At 42.5% G+C, this 16,473-nt stretch overlaps 1 protein-coding gene across 1 annotated transcript in view; it reads right to left on the bottom strand.

The window, feature by feature from the left end:
• Positions 1 to 16,473, bottom strand: part of LOC144491327 (sterol O-acyltransferase 1-like) — a 383,813-nt gene that overhangs the window by 363,360 nt on the left and 3,980 nt on the right. The window lies entirely within an intron of this gene.

Genomic DNA, 16,473 nt, shown 5'->3' with positions numbered 1-16,473 from the left:
CCCTCGATTCGATCCCAGTCTGTAACTCAGTCCCGAGTATCTGTTATTCTATATATAAACCACCCTGAACTCTCATTTAGATTCCAGTCTATAACTCACTCCCGGGTATCTATTATTCTATATATAAACCAACCCCGATCTCTCGATTAGATTCCAGTCTGTAACTCACTCCGGGTATCTGTTATTCTATCTATAAACCAACCCCGAACTCTCGATTAGATCCCAGTCTGGAACTCACTCCCGGGTATCTGTCATTCTATATATAAACCACCCTGAACTCTCATTTAGATTCCAGTCTATAACTCACTCCCGGGTATCTGTTATCCTATATATAAACCAACCCCGATCTCTCGATTAGATTCCAGTCTGTAACTCACTCCCGGGTATCTGTTATTCTATCTATAAACCAACCCCGAACTCTCGATTAGATTCCAGTCTGTAACTCACTCCCGGGTATCTGTTATTCTGTATATTATCCACCCTGAACTCTCATTTAGATTCCAGTCTGTAACTCACTCCCGGGTATCTGTTATTCTATATATAAACCAACCCCGAACTCTCGATTAGATCCCAGTCTGTAACTCACTCCCGGGTATCTGTTATTCTATATATAAACCACCCTGAACTCTCATTTAGATTCCAGTCTGTAACTCACTCCCGGGTATCTGTTATTCTATGTATAAACCACCCTGAACTCTCATTTAGATTCAAGTCTGTAACTCACTCCCGGGTATCTGTTATTCTATATATAAACCAACCCCGAACTCTCGATTAGATCCCAGTCTGTAACTCACTCCTGGGTATCTGTTATTCTATATATAAACCACCCTGAATCCCTCGATTAGATTCCAGTCTGTAACTCACTCCCGGGGATCTGTTATTCTATATATAAACCACTCCGAACCCCTCGATTCGATTCCAGTCTGTAACTCACTCCCGGGTATCTGTTATTCTATATATAAACCACCCTGAACTCGCATTTAGTTTCCAGTCTGTAACTCACTCCCGGGTATCTATTATTCTATACATAAACCACCCCGAACCCCTCGATTAGATTCCAGTCTGTAACTCACTCCCGGGTATCTGTTATTCTATATATAAACCACCCTGAACTCTCATTTAGATTCCAGTCTGTAACTCACTCCCGGGTATCTGTTATTTTATATATATAAACCACCCCGAACCCCTCGATTCGATTCCAGTCTGTAACTCACTCCCGGGTATCTGTTACTCTCTATACAAACCACCCTGAACCCCTCGTTTAGGTTCCAGTCTGTAACTCACGCCCGGGTATCCGTTATTCTATATATAAACCAACCCCGAACTCTCGATTAGATCCCACTCTGTAACTCACTCCCAGGTAACTGTTATTCTACATATAAACCAACCCCGAACTCTCGATTAGATTCCAGTCTGGAACTCAATCCCAGGTACCTGTTAGTCTATATATAAACCACCCTGAATCCCTCGATTAGATTCCAGTCTGTAACTCACTCCCGGGTGTCTGTTATTCTATATATAAACCACCCAGAACTCTCATTTAGATTCCAGTCTATAACTCACTCCCGGGTATCTGTTATCCTATATATAAACCAACCCCGAACTCTCGATTAGATTCCAGTCTGGAACTCAATCCCAGGTACCTGTTAGTCTATATATAAACCACCCTGAATCCCTCGATTAGATTCCAGTCTGTAACTCACTCCCGGGTGTCTGTTATTCTATATATAAACCACCCTGAACTCTCATTTAGATTCCAGTCTATATCTCACTCCCGGGTATCTGTTATCCTATATATAAACCAACCCCGATCTCTCGATTAGATTCCAGTCTGTAACTCACTCTCGGGTATCTGTTATTCTATCGATAAACCAACCCCGAACTCTCGATTAGATCCCAGTCTGTAACTCACTCCCGGGTATCTGTTATTCTATAAACGACCCTGAATCCCTCGATTAGATTCCAGTCTGTAACTCACTCCCGGGTATCTGTTATTCTATATATAAACCAACCCCGAACTCTCGATTAGATCCCAGTCTGAAACTCACTCCTGGGTATCTGTTCTTCGATATATAAACCACCCTGAATCCCTCGATTAGATTCCAGTCTGTAACTCACTCCCGGGTATCTGTTATTCTAGATATAAACCACTCCGAACCCCTCGATTCGATTCCAGTCTGTAACTCACTCCCGGGTATCTGTGATTCTATATATAAATCACCCTGAACTCGCATTTAGATTCCAGTCTGTAACTCACTCCCGGGTATCTATTATTCTATACATAAACCACCCCGAACCCCTCGATTAGATTCCAGTCTGTAACTCACTCCCGGGTATCTGTTATTCTACATATAAACCACCCTGAACTCTCATTTAGATTCCAGTCTGTAACTCACTCCCGGGTATCTGTTATTCTATATATAAACCACCCTGAACTCTCATTTAGATCCCAGTCTGTAACTCACTCCCGGGTATCTGTTATTCCATGTATAAACCACCCTGAACTCTCATTTAGATTCAAGTCTGTAACTCACTCCCGGGTATCTGTTATTCTACATATAATAAGAAGTTTAACAACACCAGGTTAAAGTCCAACAGGTTTATTTGGTAGCAAAAGCCACACAAGCTTTCGAGGCTCTGAGCCCCTTCTTCAGGTGAGTGGGAATTCTGTTCACAAACAGAACTTATAAGACACAGACTCAATTTACATGAATAATGGTTGGAATGCGAATACTTACAACTAATCCAGTCTTTAAGAAACAAAACAATGGGAGTGGAGAGAGCATCAAGACAGGCTAAAAAGATGTGTATTGTCTCCAGACAAGACAGCCAGTGAAACTCTGCAGGTCCACGCAACTGTGGGAGTTACAAATAGTGTGACATAAATTCTGATTCTAGGATCGCATGATAAAGACTCAGGAGGAAAAAAGCAGAAATATTTATGTGAAATAGTGTGACATAAACCCAATATCCCGGTTGAGGCCGTCCTTGTGTGTGCGGAACCTGGCTATCAGTTTCTGCTCCGCGACTCGGGGGCTCAGAGCCTCGAAAGCTTGTGTGGCTTTTGCTACCAAATAAACCTGTTGGACTTTAACCTGGTGTTGTTAAACTTCTTACTGTGTTTACCCCAGTCCAACGCCGGCATCTCCACATCATTCTACATATAAACCAACCCCGAACTCTCGATTAGATCCCAGTCTGTAACTCACTCCTGGGTATCTGTTATTCTATATATAAACCACCCTGAATCCCTCGATTAGATTCCAGTCTGTAACTCACTCCCGGGTATCTGTGATTCTACATATAAACCACTCCGAACCCCTCGATTCGAATCCAGTCTGTAACTCACTCCCGGGTATCTGTTATTCTATATATAAACCACTCTGAACTCGCATTTAGTTTCCAGTCTGTAACTCACTCCCGGGTATCTATTATTCTATACATAAACCACCCCGAACCCCTCGATTAGATTCCAGTCTGTAACTCACTCCCGGGTATCTGTTATTCTATATATAAACCACCCTGAACTCTCATTTAGATTCCAGTCTGTGACTCACTCCCGGGTATCTGTTATTCTATATATATAAACCACCCTGAACCCCTCGATTCGATTCCAGTCTGTAACTCACTCCCGGGTATCTGTTATTCTGTATATAAACCACCCCGAACCCCTCGATTAGATTCCAGTCTGTAACTCACTCCCGGGTATCTGTTACTCGATATATAAACCAACCCCGAACTCTCGATAAGATCCCAGTCTGTAACTCACTCCCGGGTACCTGTTATTCTACATATAAACCAACCCCGAACTCTCGATTAGATTCCAGTCTGTAACTCAATCCCAGGTACCTGTTAGTCTATATATAAACCACCCTGAATCCCTCGATTAGATTCCAGTCTGTAACTCACTCCCGGGTGTCTGTTATTCTATATATAAACCACCCTGAACTCTCATTTAGATTCCAGTCTATAACTCACTCCCGGGTACCTGTTATCCTATATATAAACCAACCCCGATCTCTCGATTAGATTCCAGTCTGTAACTCACTCCCGGGTATCTGTTATTTTATCGATAAACCAACCCCGAACTCTCGATTAGATCCCAGTCTGTAACTCACTCCCGGGTATCTGTTATTCTATAAACCACCCTGAATCCCTCGATTAGATTCCAGTCTGTAACTCACACCCGGGTATCTGTTATTCTATATATTATCCACCCTGAACTCTCATTTAGATTCCAGTCTGTAACTCACTCCCGGGTATCTGTTATTCTATATATGAACCACCCTGAACTCTCATTTAGATTCCAGTCTGTAACTCACTCCCGGGTTTCTGTTATTCTATATATAAACTAACCCCGAACTCTCGATTAGATCCCAGTCTGTAACTCACTCCCGGGTATCTGTTATTCTATATATAAACCACTCTGAACTCTCATTTAGATTCCAGTCTGTAACTCACTCCGGGTTATCTGTTATTCTATATAGAAACCAACCCCGATTTCTCGATTAGATCCCAGTCTGTAACTCACTCCCGGGTATCTGTTATTCTATATATAAACCACCCTGAACTCTCATTTAGATTCCAGTCTGTAACTCACTCCCGGGTATCTGTTATTCTATGTATAAACCACCCTGAACTCTCATTTAGATTCAAGTCTGTAACTCACTCCCGGGTATCTGTTATTCTATATATAAACCAACCCCGAACTCTCGATTAGATCCCAGTCTGTAACTCACTCCTGGGTATCTGTTATTCTATATATAAACCACCCTGAATCCCTCGATTAGATTCCAGTCTGTAACTCACTCCCGGGGATCTGTTATTCTATATATAAACCACTCCGAACCCCTCGATTCGATTCCAGTCTGTAACTCACTCCCGGGTATCTGTTATTCTATATATAAACCACCCTGAACTCGCATTTAGTTTCCAGTCTGTAACTCACTCCCGGGTATCTATTATTCTATACATAAACCAGCCCGAACCCCTCGATTAGATTCCAGTCTGTAACTCACTCCCGGGTATCTGTTATTCTATATATAAACCACCCTGAACTCTCATTTAGATTCCAGTCTGTAACTCACTCCCGGGTATCTGTTATTTTATATATATAAACCACCCCGAACCCCTCGATTCGATTCCAGTCTGTAACTCACTCCCGGGTATCTGTTACTCTCTATACAAACCACCCTGAACCCCTCGTTTAGGTTCCAGTCTGTAACTCACGCCCGGGTATCCGTTATTCTATATATAAACCAACCCCGAACTCTCGATTAGATCCCAGTCTGTAACTCACTCCTGGGTATCTGTTATTCTATATATAAACCACCCTGAATCCCTCGATTAGATTCCAGTCTGTAACTCACTCCCGGGTGTCTGTTATTCTATATATAAACCACCCTGAACTCTCATTTAGATTCCAGTATATAACTCACTCCCGGGTATCTTTTATTCTATATATAAACCAACCCCGATCTCTCGATTAGATTCCAGTCTGTAACTCACTCCGGGTATCTGTTATTCTATCTATAAACTAACCCCGAACTCTCGATTAGATCCCAGTCTGTAACTCACTCCCGGGTATCTGTTATTCTATAAACCACCCTGAATACCTCGATTAGATTCCAGTCTGTAACTCACTCCTGGGTATCTGTTATTCTATATATAAACCACCCTGAATCCCTCAATTAGATTCCAGTCTGTAACTCACTCCCGGGTGTCTGTTATTCTATATATAAACCACCCTGAACTCTCATTTAGATTCCAGTCTGTAACTCACTCCCGGGTGTCTGTTATTCTATATATAAACCACTCTGAAACCCTCGATTAGATTCCAGTCTGTAACTCACTCCCGGATACCTGTTATTCTATATATAAACCACCCTGAAACCCTAGATTAGATTTCGGTCTGTAACTCACTCCCGGGTATCTGTTATTCTATATATAAACCACCCCGAACCCCTCGATTCGATCCCAGTCTGTAACTCAGTCCCGAGTATCTGTTATTCTATATATAAACCACCCTGAACTCTCATTTAGATTCCAGTCTATAACTCACTCCCGGGTATCTATTATTCTATATATAAACCAACCCCGATCTCTCGATCAGATTCCAGTCTGTAACTCACTCCGGGTATCTGTTATTCTATCTATAAACCAACCCCGAACTCTCGATTAGATCCCAGTCTGGAACTCACTCCCGGGTATCTGTTATTCTATATATCAACCACCCTGATTCCCTCGATTAGATTCCAGTCTGTAACTCACTCCCGGGTGTCTGTCATTCTATATATAAACCACCCTGAACTCTCATTTAGATTCCAGTCTATAACTCACTCCCGGGTATCTTTTATTCTATAGAAAAACCAACCCCGATCTCTCGATAAGATTCCAGTCTGTAACTCACTCCCGGATATCTGATATTCTATATATAAACCATCCCGAACGCCTCGATTAGATCCCAGTCTGTAACTCAGTCCCGAGTATCTGTCATTCTGTATATAAACCACCCAGAACCCCTCGATTAGATTCCAGTCTGTAACTCACTCCCACGTACCTGTTATTCTATATATAAACCACCCTGAATCCCTCGATTAGATTCCAGTCTGTAACTCACTCCCGGGTGTCTGTTATTCTATATATAAACCACCCTGAACTCTCATTTAGATTCCAGTCTATAACTCACTCCCGGGTATCTTTTATTCTATATATAAACGAACCCCGATCTCTCGATTAGATTCCAGTCTGTAACTCACTCCGGGTATCTGTTATTCTATCTATAAACCAACCCCGAACTCTCGATTAGATCCAAGTCTGTAACTCACTCCCGGGTATCTGTTATTCTATAAACCACCCTGAATCCCTCGATTAGATTCCAGTCTGTAACTCACTCCCGGGGATCGGTTATTCTATAAACCACCCTGAATCCCTCGATTAGATTCCAGTCTGTAACTCACTCCCGGGTATCTGTTATTCTATATATTATCCCCCCTGAACTCTCATTTAGATTCCAGTCTGTGACTCACTCCCGGGTATCTGTTATTCTATATATAAACCCCCCCGAACCCCTCGATTAGATTCCAGTCTGTAACTCACTCCCGGGTATCTGTTATTCTATATATAAACCACCCTGAACTCTCATTTAGATTCCAGTCTGTAACTCACTCCCGGGTATCTGTTATTCTATAGAAAACCCTCCCGAACCCCTCGATTAGATTCCAGTCTGGAACTCACTCCCGCGTATCTGTTATTCTATATATAAACCACCCAGAACTCTCATTTAGATTCCAGTCTGTAACTCACTCCCAGGTATCTGTTATTCTATATATAAACCAACCCCGATCTCTCGATTAGATCCCAGTCTGTGACTCACTCCCGGGTATCTGTTATTCTATATATAAACCAACCCCGAACTCTCGATTAGATCCCAGTCTGTAACTCACGCCCGGGTATCTGTTATTCTCGATATAAACCACCCAGAACTCTCATTTAGATTCCAGTCTGTAACTCACTCCCGGGTATCTGTTATTCTACATATAAACCACCCTGAATCCCTCGATTAGATTCCATTCTGTAACTCACTCCCGGGTATCTGTTATTCTATATATAAACCCCCCCGAACACCTCGACTAGATTCCAGTCTGTAACTCACTCCCGGGTATCTGTTATTCTATATATAAACCACCCTGAATCCCTCGATTAGATTCCAATCTGTAACTCACTCCCGGGTATCTGTTATTCTATATAGAAACCACCCAGAACTCTCATTTAGATTCCAGTCTGTAACTCACTCCCAGGTATCTGTTATTCTATATATAAACCAACCCCGATCTCTCGATTAGATCCCAGTCTGTGACTCACTCCCGGGTATCTGTTATTCTATATATAAACCAACCCCGATCTCTCGATTAGATCCCAGTCTGTAACTCACTCCCGGGTATCTGTTATTCTATATATAAACAAACCCCGAACTCCCGATTAGATCCCAGTCTGTTACTCACTCCTGGGTATCTGTTATTCTACACATAAACCACCCTGAATCCCTCAATTAGATTCCAGTCTGTAACTCACTCCCGGGTGTCTGTTATTCTATATATAAACCACCCTGAAACCCTCGATTAGATTCCAGTCTGTAACTCACTCCCGGGTACCTGTTATTCTATATATAAACCACCCTGAAACCCTAGATTAGATTCCAGTCTGGAACTCACTCCCGGGTATCTGTTATTCTAGATATAAACCACCCCGAACCCCTCGATTAGTTTCCAGTCTGTAACTCACTCCCGGGTATCTGTTATTCTATATATAAACCACCCCGAACCCCTCGATTAGATCCCAGTCTGTAACTCAGTCCCGAGTATCTGTTATTCTATATATAACCCACCCTGAAACCCTCGATTAGATTCCAGTCTGTAACTCACTCCCGGGTGTCTGTTATTCTATATATAAACCACCCTGAACTCTCATTTAGATTCCAGTCTATAACTAACTCCCAGGTATCTATTATTCTATATATAAACCAACCCCGATCTCTCGATTAGATTCCAGTCTGTAACTCACTCCGGGTATCTGTTATTCGATCTATAAACCAACCCCGAACTCTCGATTAGATCCCAGTCTGTAACTCACTCCCGGGTATCTGTTATTCTATATATAAACCACCCTGAACTCTCATTTCGATTCCAGTCTGTAACTCACTCCCGGGTATCTGTTATCCTGTATATAAACCAACCCCGATCTCTCGATTAGATTCCAGTCTGTAACTCACTCCCGGGTATCTGTTATTCTATAAACCACCCTGAATCCCTCGATTAGATTCCAGTCTGTAACTCACTCCCGGGTATCTGTTATTCTATATATTATCCACCCTGAACTCTCATTTAGATTCCAGTCTGTAACTCACTCCCGGGTATCTGTTATTCTATATATAAACCACCCTGAACTCTCATTTAGATTCCAGTCTGTAACTCACTCCCGGGTATCTGTTATTCTATCTATAAACCAACCCCGAACTCTCGATTAGATCCCAGTCTGTGACTCACTCCCGGGTATCTGTTATTCTATATATAAACCAACCCCGAACTCTCGATTAGATCCCAGTCTGTAACTCACTCCGGGGTATCTGTTATTCTATATATAAACCACCCTGAATCCCTCGATTAGATTCCAGTCTGTAACTCACTCCCGGGTATCTGTTATTCTAGATATAAACCACTCCGAACCCCTCGATTAGATTCCAGTCTGTAACTCCCTCCCGGGTATCTGTTATTCGATATATAAACCACCCTGAACTCGCATTTAGATTCCAGTCTGTAACTCACTCCCGGGTATCTATTATTCTATACATAAACCACCCCGAACCCCTCGATTAGATTCCAGTCTGTAACTCACTCCCGGGTATCTGTTATTCTATATATAAACCACCCTGAACTCTCATTTAGATTCCAGTCTGTAACTCACTCGCGGGTATCTGTTACTCTCTATATAAACCACCCTGAACCCCTCGATTCGGTTCCAGTCTGTAACTCACTCCCGGGTATCCGTGATTCTATGTATAAACCAACCCCGAACTCACGATTAGATTCCAGTCTGTAACTCACTCCCGGGTATCTGTTATTCTACATATAAATCACCCTGAACTCTCATTTAGATTCCAGTCTGTAACTCACTCCCGGGTATCTGTTATTCTATATATAAACCAACCCCGAACTCTCAATTAGATTCCAGTCTGTAACTCACTCCCGGGTGTCTGTTATTCTATATATAAACCACCCTGAACTCTCATTTAGATTCCAGTCTATCACTCACTCCCGGGTATCTTTAATTCTATATATAAACCAACCCCGATCTCTCGATTAGATTCCAGTCTGTAACTCACTCCGGGTATCTGTTATTCTATCTATAAACCAACCCCGAACTCTCGATTAGATCCCAGTCTGTAACTCACTCCCGGGTATCTGTTATTCTATAAACCACCCTGAATCCCTCGATTAGATTCCAGTCTGTAACTCACTCCCGGGTATCTGTTATTCTATAAACCACCCTGAATCCCTCGATTAGATTCCAGTCTGTAACTCACTCCCGGGTATCTGTTATTCTATATATAACCCACCCTGAACTCTCATTTAGATTCTAGTCTGTAACTCACTCCCGGGTATCTGTTATTCTATATATAAACCCTCCCGAACCCCTCGATTAGATTCCAGTCTGTAACTCACTCCCGGGTATCTGTTATTCTATATATAAACCACCCTGAACTCTCATTTAGATTCCAGTCTGTAACTCACTCCCAGGTATCTGTTATTCTATATATAAACAACCCTGAACTCTCATTTAGATTCCAGTCTGTAACTCACTCCCGGGTATCTGTTATTCTAAATATAAACCAACCCCGATCTCTCGATTAAATCCCAGTCTGTGACTGACTCCCTGGTATCTGTTATTCTATATATAAACCAACCCAGAACTCTCGATTCGATCCCAGTCTGTAACTCACTCCCGGGTACCTGTTATTCTATATATAAACCATCCCGAACCCCTCGATTAGATTCCAGTCTGTAACTCACTCCCGGGTATCTGTTATTCTATATATAAACCACCCTGAACTCTCATTTAGATTCCAGTCTGTAACTCACTCCCGGGTGTCTGTTATTCTATATATAAACCACCCTGAAACCCTCGATTAGATTCCAGTCTGTAACTCACTCCCGGGTACCTGTTATTCTATATATAAACCATCCCGAACCCCTCGATTAGATTCCAGTCTGTAACTCACTCCCGGGTATCTGTTATTCTATACATAAACCAACCCCGAACTCTCGATTAGATCCCAGTCTGTAACTCACTCCCGGGTATCTGTTATTCTACATATAAACCACCCTGAACTCTCATTTAGATTCCAGTCTGTAACTCACTCCCGGGGATCTGTTATTCTATATGTAAACCAATCCCGAACTCTCATTTCGATTCCAGTCTGTAAGTCGCTCCCGGGTATCTGTTATTCAATATATAAACCACCCTGAACCATCGATTAGATTCCAGTCTGTAACTCACTCCCGGGTACCTGTTAGTCTATATATAAACCACCCTGAATCCCTCGATTAGATTCCAGTCTGTAACTCACTCCCGGGTATCTGTTACTCTCCATATAAACCACCCTGAACCACTCGATTAGGTTCCAGTCTGTAACTCACTCCCGGGTATCTGTGATTCTATATATAAACCAACCCCGATCTCTCGATTAGATCCCAGTCTGTAACTCACTCCCGGGTATCTGTTATTCTACATATAAACCACCCTGAACTCTCATTTAGATTCCAGTCTGTAACTCACTCCCGGGTATCTGTTATTCTATCTATAAACCAACCCCGAACTCTCGATTAGATTCCAGTCTGTAACTCACTCCCGGGTATCTGTTATTGTATATATAAACCACCCTGAACTCTCATTTAGATTCCAGTCTGTAACTCACTCCCGGGTATCTGTTATTCTATATATAAACCACCCTGAACTCTCATTTAGATTCCAGTCTGTAACTCACTCCCGGGTGTCTGTGATTCTATCTATAAACCACTCTGAACTCTCATTTAGATTCCAGTCTGTAACTCACTCCCGGGTATCTGTTATTCTTTATATATAAACCACCCCGAACCCCTCGATTAGATTCCAGTCTGTAACTCACTCCCGGGTATCTGTTATTCTGTATATAAACCACCCCGAACCCCTCGATTAGATTCCAGTCTGTAACTCACTCCCGGGTATCTGTTACTCTCTATATAAACCACCCTGAACCCCTCGATTAGGTTCCAGTCTGTAACTCACTCCCGGGTATCCGTTATTCTATATATAAACCAACCCCGAACTCTCGATTAGATCCCAGTCTGTAACTCACTCCCGGGGTCTGCAATTCTATATATAAACCACCTTGAACTCTCATTTAGATTCCAGTCTGTAACTCACTCCCGGGTGTCTGTTATTCTATATAAAAACCACCCTGTAACCCTAGATTAGATTCCAGTCTGTAACTCACTCCCGGGTGTCTGTTATTCTATATATAAACCACCCTGAACTCTCGATTAGATTCCAGTCTGTTACTCACTCCCGGGTACCTGTTATTCTATATATAAACCACCCTGAACCCCTGGATTAGATTCCAGTCTGTAACTCACTCCCGGGTATCTGTTATTCTATCTATAAACCAACCCCGAACTCTCGATTAGATCCCAGTCTGTAACTCACTCCCGGGTATCTGTTATTCTATAAACCACCCTGAATTCCTCGATTAGATTCCAGTCTGTAACTCACTCCCGGGTATCTGTTATTCTATATATTATCCACCCTGAACTCTCATTTAGATTCCAGTCTGTAACTCACTCCCGGGTATCTGTTATTCTATATATAAACCACCCCGAACCCCTCGATTAGTTTCCAGTCTGTAACTCAGTCCCGAGTATCTGTTATTCTATATATAAACCACCCTGAATCCCTCGATTAGATTCCAGTCTGTAACTCACTCCCAGGTACCTGTTATTCTATATATAAACCACACTGAATCCCTCGATTAGATTCCAGTCTGTAACTCACTCCCGGGTATCTGTTATTCTATATATTATCCACCCTGAACTCTCATTTAGATTCCAGTCTGTAACTCACTCCCGGGTATCTGTTATTCTATATATAAACCACCCCGAACCCCTCGATTAGTTTCCAGTCTGTAACTCAGTCCCGAGTATCTGTTATTCTATATATAAACCACCCTGAATCCCTCGATTAGATTCCAGTCTGTAACTCACTCCCAGGTACCTGTTATTCTATATATAAACCACACTGAATCCCTCGATTAGATTCCAGTCTGTAACTCACTCTCGGGTATCTTTTATTCTATATATAAACCAACCCCGATCTCTCGATTAGATTCCAGTCTGTAACTCACTCCCGGGTATCTGTTATTCGATCTATAAACCAACCCTGAACTCTCGATTAGATCCCAGTCTGTAACTCACTCCCGGGTATCTGTTATTCTATAAACCACCCTGAATCCCTCGATTAGATTCCAGTCTGTTACTCACTCCCGGGTACCTGTTATTCTATATATAAACCATCCCGAACCCCTCGATTAGATTCCAGTCTGTAACTCACTCCCGGGTATCTGTTATTCTATATATAAACCACCCTGAACTTTCATTTAGATTCCAGTCTGTAACTCACTCCCGGGTATCTGTTATTCTATACATAAACCAACCCCGAACTCTCGATTCGATCCCAGTCTGTAACTCACTCCCGGGTATCTGTTATTCTATCTATAAACCACCCTGAACTCTCATTTAGATCCCAGCCTGTAACTCCTCCCAGGTATCTGTTATTCTATATATAAACCACCCCAAACCCCTCGATCAGATTCCAGTCTGTAACTCACTCCCGGGTATCTGTTATTCTATATATAAACCACCCTGAACCCCTCGATTTGATTCCAGTCTGTAACTCACTCCCGGGTATCTGTTATTCTATATATAAACCACCCCGAACCCCTCGATTTGATTCCAGTCTGTAACTCACTCCCGGGTATCTGTTATTCTATATATAAACCACCCTGAACCCCTCGATTAGATTCCAGTCTGTAACTCACTCCCGGGTATCTGTTATTCTATATATAAACCACCCCGAACCCCTCGATTAGATTCCAGTCTGTAACTCACTCCCGGGTATCTGTTATTGTATATATAAACCACCCCGAACCCCTCGATTAGATTCCTGTCTGTAACTCACTCCCGGGTATCTGTTATTCTATATATAAACCACCCTGAACTCTCATTTAGATTCCAGTCTGTAACTCACTCCCGGGTATCTGTTATTCTATATATAAACCACCCCGAACCCCTCGATTAAATTCCAGTCTGTAACTCACTCCCAGGTATCTGTTATTCTATATATAAACCACCCCGAACCCCTCGATTAGATTCCAGTCTGTAACTCACTCCCGGGTATCTGTTATTCTATATATAAACCACCCTGAACTCTCATTTAGATCCCAGTCTGTAACTCACTCCCGGGTATCTGTTATTCTATATATAAACCACCCTGAAGCCCTCGATTTGATTCCAGTCTGCAACTCACTCCCGGGTATCTGTTATTCTATATATAAACAACCCTGAACTCTCATTTAGATCCCAGTCTGTAACTCACTCCCGGGTATCTGTTATTCTATATATAAACCACCCTGAACCCCTCGATTAGATTCCAGTCTGTAACTCACTCCCGGGTATCTGTTATTCTATATATAAACCACCCCGAACCCCTCGATTTGATTCCAGTCTGTAACTCACTCCCGGGTATCTGTTATTCTATAGATAAACCACCCTGAACCCCTCGATTAGATTCCAGCCTGTACCTCACTCCCGGGTATCTGTTATTCTATATATAAACAACCCCGAACCCCTCGATTAGATTCCAGTCTGTAACTCACTCCCGGGTATCTGTTATTCTATATATTAACCACCCCGACCCCCTCAATTAGATTCCAGTCTGTAACTCACTCCCGGGTATCTGTTATTCTATATATAAACCACCCCGAACCCCTCGATTAGATTCCAGTCTGTAACTCACTCCCGGGTATCTGTTATTCTATAGATAAACCACCCTGAACCCCTCGATTAGATTCCAGCCTGTACCTCACTCCCGGGTATCTGTTCTTCGAAATATAAACAACCCCGAACCCCTCGATTAGATTCCAGTCTGTAACTCACTCCCGGGTATCTGTTATTCTATATATAAACCACCCCGAACCCCTCGATTAGATTCCAGTCTGTAACTCACTCCCGGGTATCTGTTATTCTATATATAAACAACCCCGAACCCCTCGATTAGATTCCAGTCTGTAATTCGCTCCCGGGTATCTGTTATTCTATATATAAACCACCCCGAACACCTCGATTAGATTCCAGTCTGTAACTCACTCCCGGGTATCTGTTATTCTATATATAAACCACCCTGAACTCTCATTTAGATGCCCGTCTGTAACTCACTCCCGGGTATCTGTTATTCTATATATAAACCATCCCGAATCCCTCGATTAGATTCCAGTCTGTAACTCACTCCCGGGTATCTGTTATTCTATATATAAACCACCCCGAACCCCTCGATTTGATTCCAGTCTGTAACTCACTCCCGGGTATCTGTTATTCTATATATAAACCACCCTGAACCCCTCGATTAGATTCCAGTCTGTAACTCACTCCCGGGTATCTGTTATTCTATATATAAACCACCCCGAACCCCTCGATTAGATTCCAGTCTGTAACTCACTCCCGGGTATCTGTTATTGTATATATAAACCACCCCGAACCCCTCGATTAGATTCCTGTCTGTAACTCACTCCCGGGTATCTGTTATTCTATATATAAACCACCCTGAACTCTCATTTAGATTCCAGTCTGTAACTCACTCCCGGGTATCTGTTATTCTATATATAAACCACCCCGAACCCCTCGATTAAATTCCAGTCTGTAACTCACTCCCAGGTATCTGTTATTCTATATATAAACCACCCCGAACCCCTCGATTAGATTCCAGTCTGTAACTCACTCCCGGGTATCTGTTATTCTATATATAAACCACCCTGAACTCTCATTTAGATCCCAGTCTGTAACTCACTCCCGGGTATCTGTTATTCTATATATAAACCACCCTGAAGCCCTCGATTTGATTCCAGTCTGCAACTCACTCCCGGGTATCTGTTATTCTATATATAAACAACCCTGAACTCTCATTTAGATCCCAGTCTGTAACTCACTCCCGGGTATCTGTTATTCTATATATAAACCACCCTGAACCCCTCGATTAGATTCCAGTCTGTAACTCACTCCCGGGTATCTGTTATTCTATATATAAACCACCCCGAACCCCTCGATTTGATTCCAGTCTGTAACTCACTCCCGGGTATCTGTTATTCTATAGATAAACCACCCTGAACCCCTCGATTAGATTCCAGCCTGTACCTCACTCCCGGGTATCTGTTATTCTATATATAAACAACCCCGAACCCCTCGATTAGATTCCAGTCTGTAACTCACTCCCGGGTATCTGTTATTCTATATATTAACCACCCCGACCCCCTCAATTAGATTCCAGTCTGTAACTCACTCCCGGGTATCTGTTATTCTATATATAAACCACCCCGAACCCCTCGATTAGATTCCAGTCTGTAACTCACTCCCGGGTATCTGTTATTCTATAGATAAACCACCCTGAACCCCTCGATTAGATTCCAGCCTGTACCTCACTCCCGGGTATCTGTTCTTCGAAATATAAACAACCCCGAACCCCTCGATTAGATTCCAGTCTGTAACTCACTCCCGGGTATCTGTTATTCTATATATAAACCACCCCGAACCCCTCGATTAGATTCCAGTCTGTAACTCACTCCCGGGTATCTGTTATTCTATATATAAACAACCCCGAACCCCTCGATTAGAT

Source organism: Mustelus asterias (genome assembly GCF_964213995.1).
Source record: "Mustelus asterias chromosome X unlocalized genomic scaffold, sMusAst1.hap1.1 SUPER_X_unloc_1, whole genome shotgun sequence".
Classification (NCBI taxonomy): Eukaryota; Metazoa; Chordata; class Chondrichthyes; order Carcharhiniformes; family Triakidae; genus Mustelus; species Mustelus asterias.
Note: the sequence above shows the minus strand (reverse complement) of the source record. Positions and strands in the feature narration are given on the sequence as shown.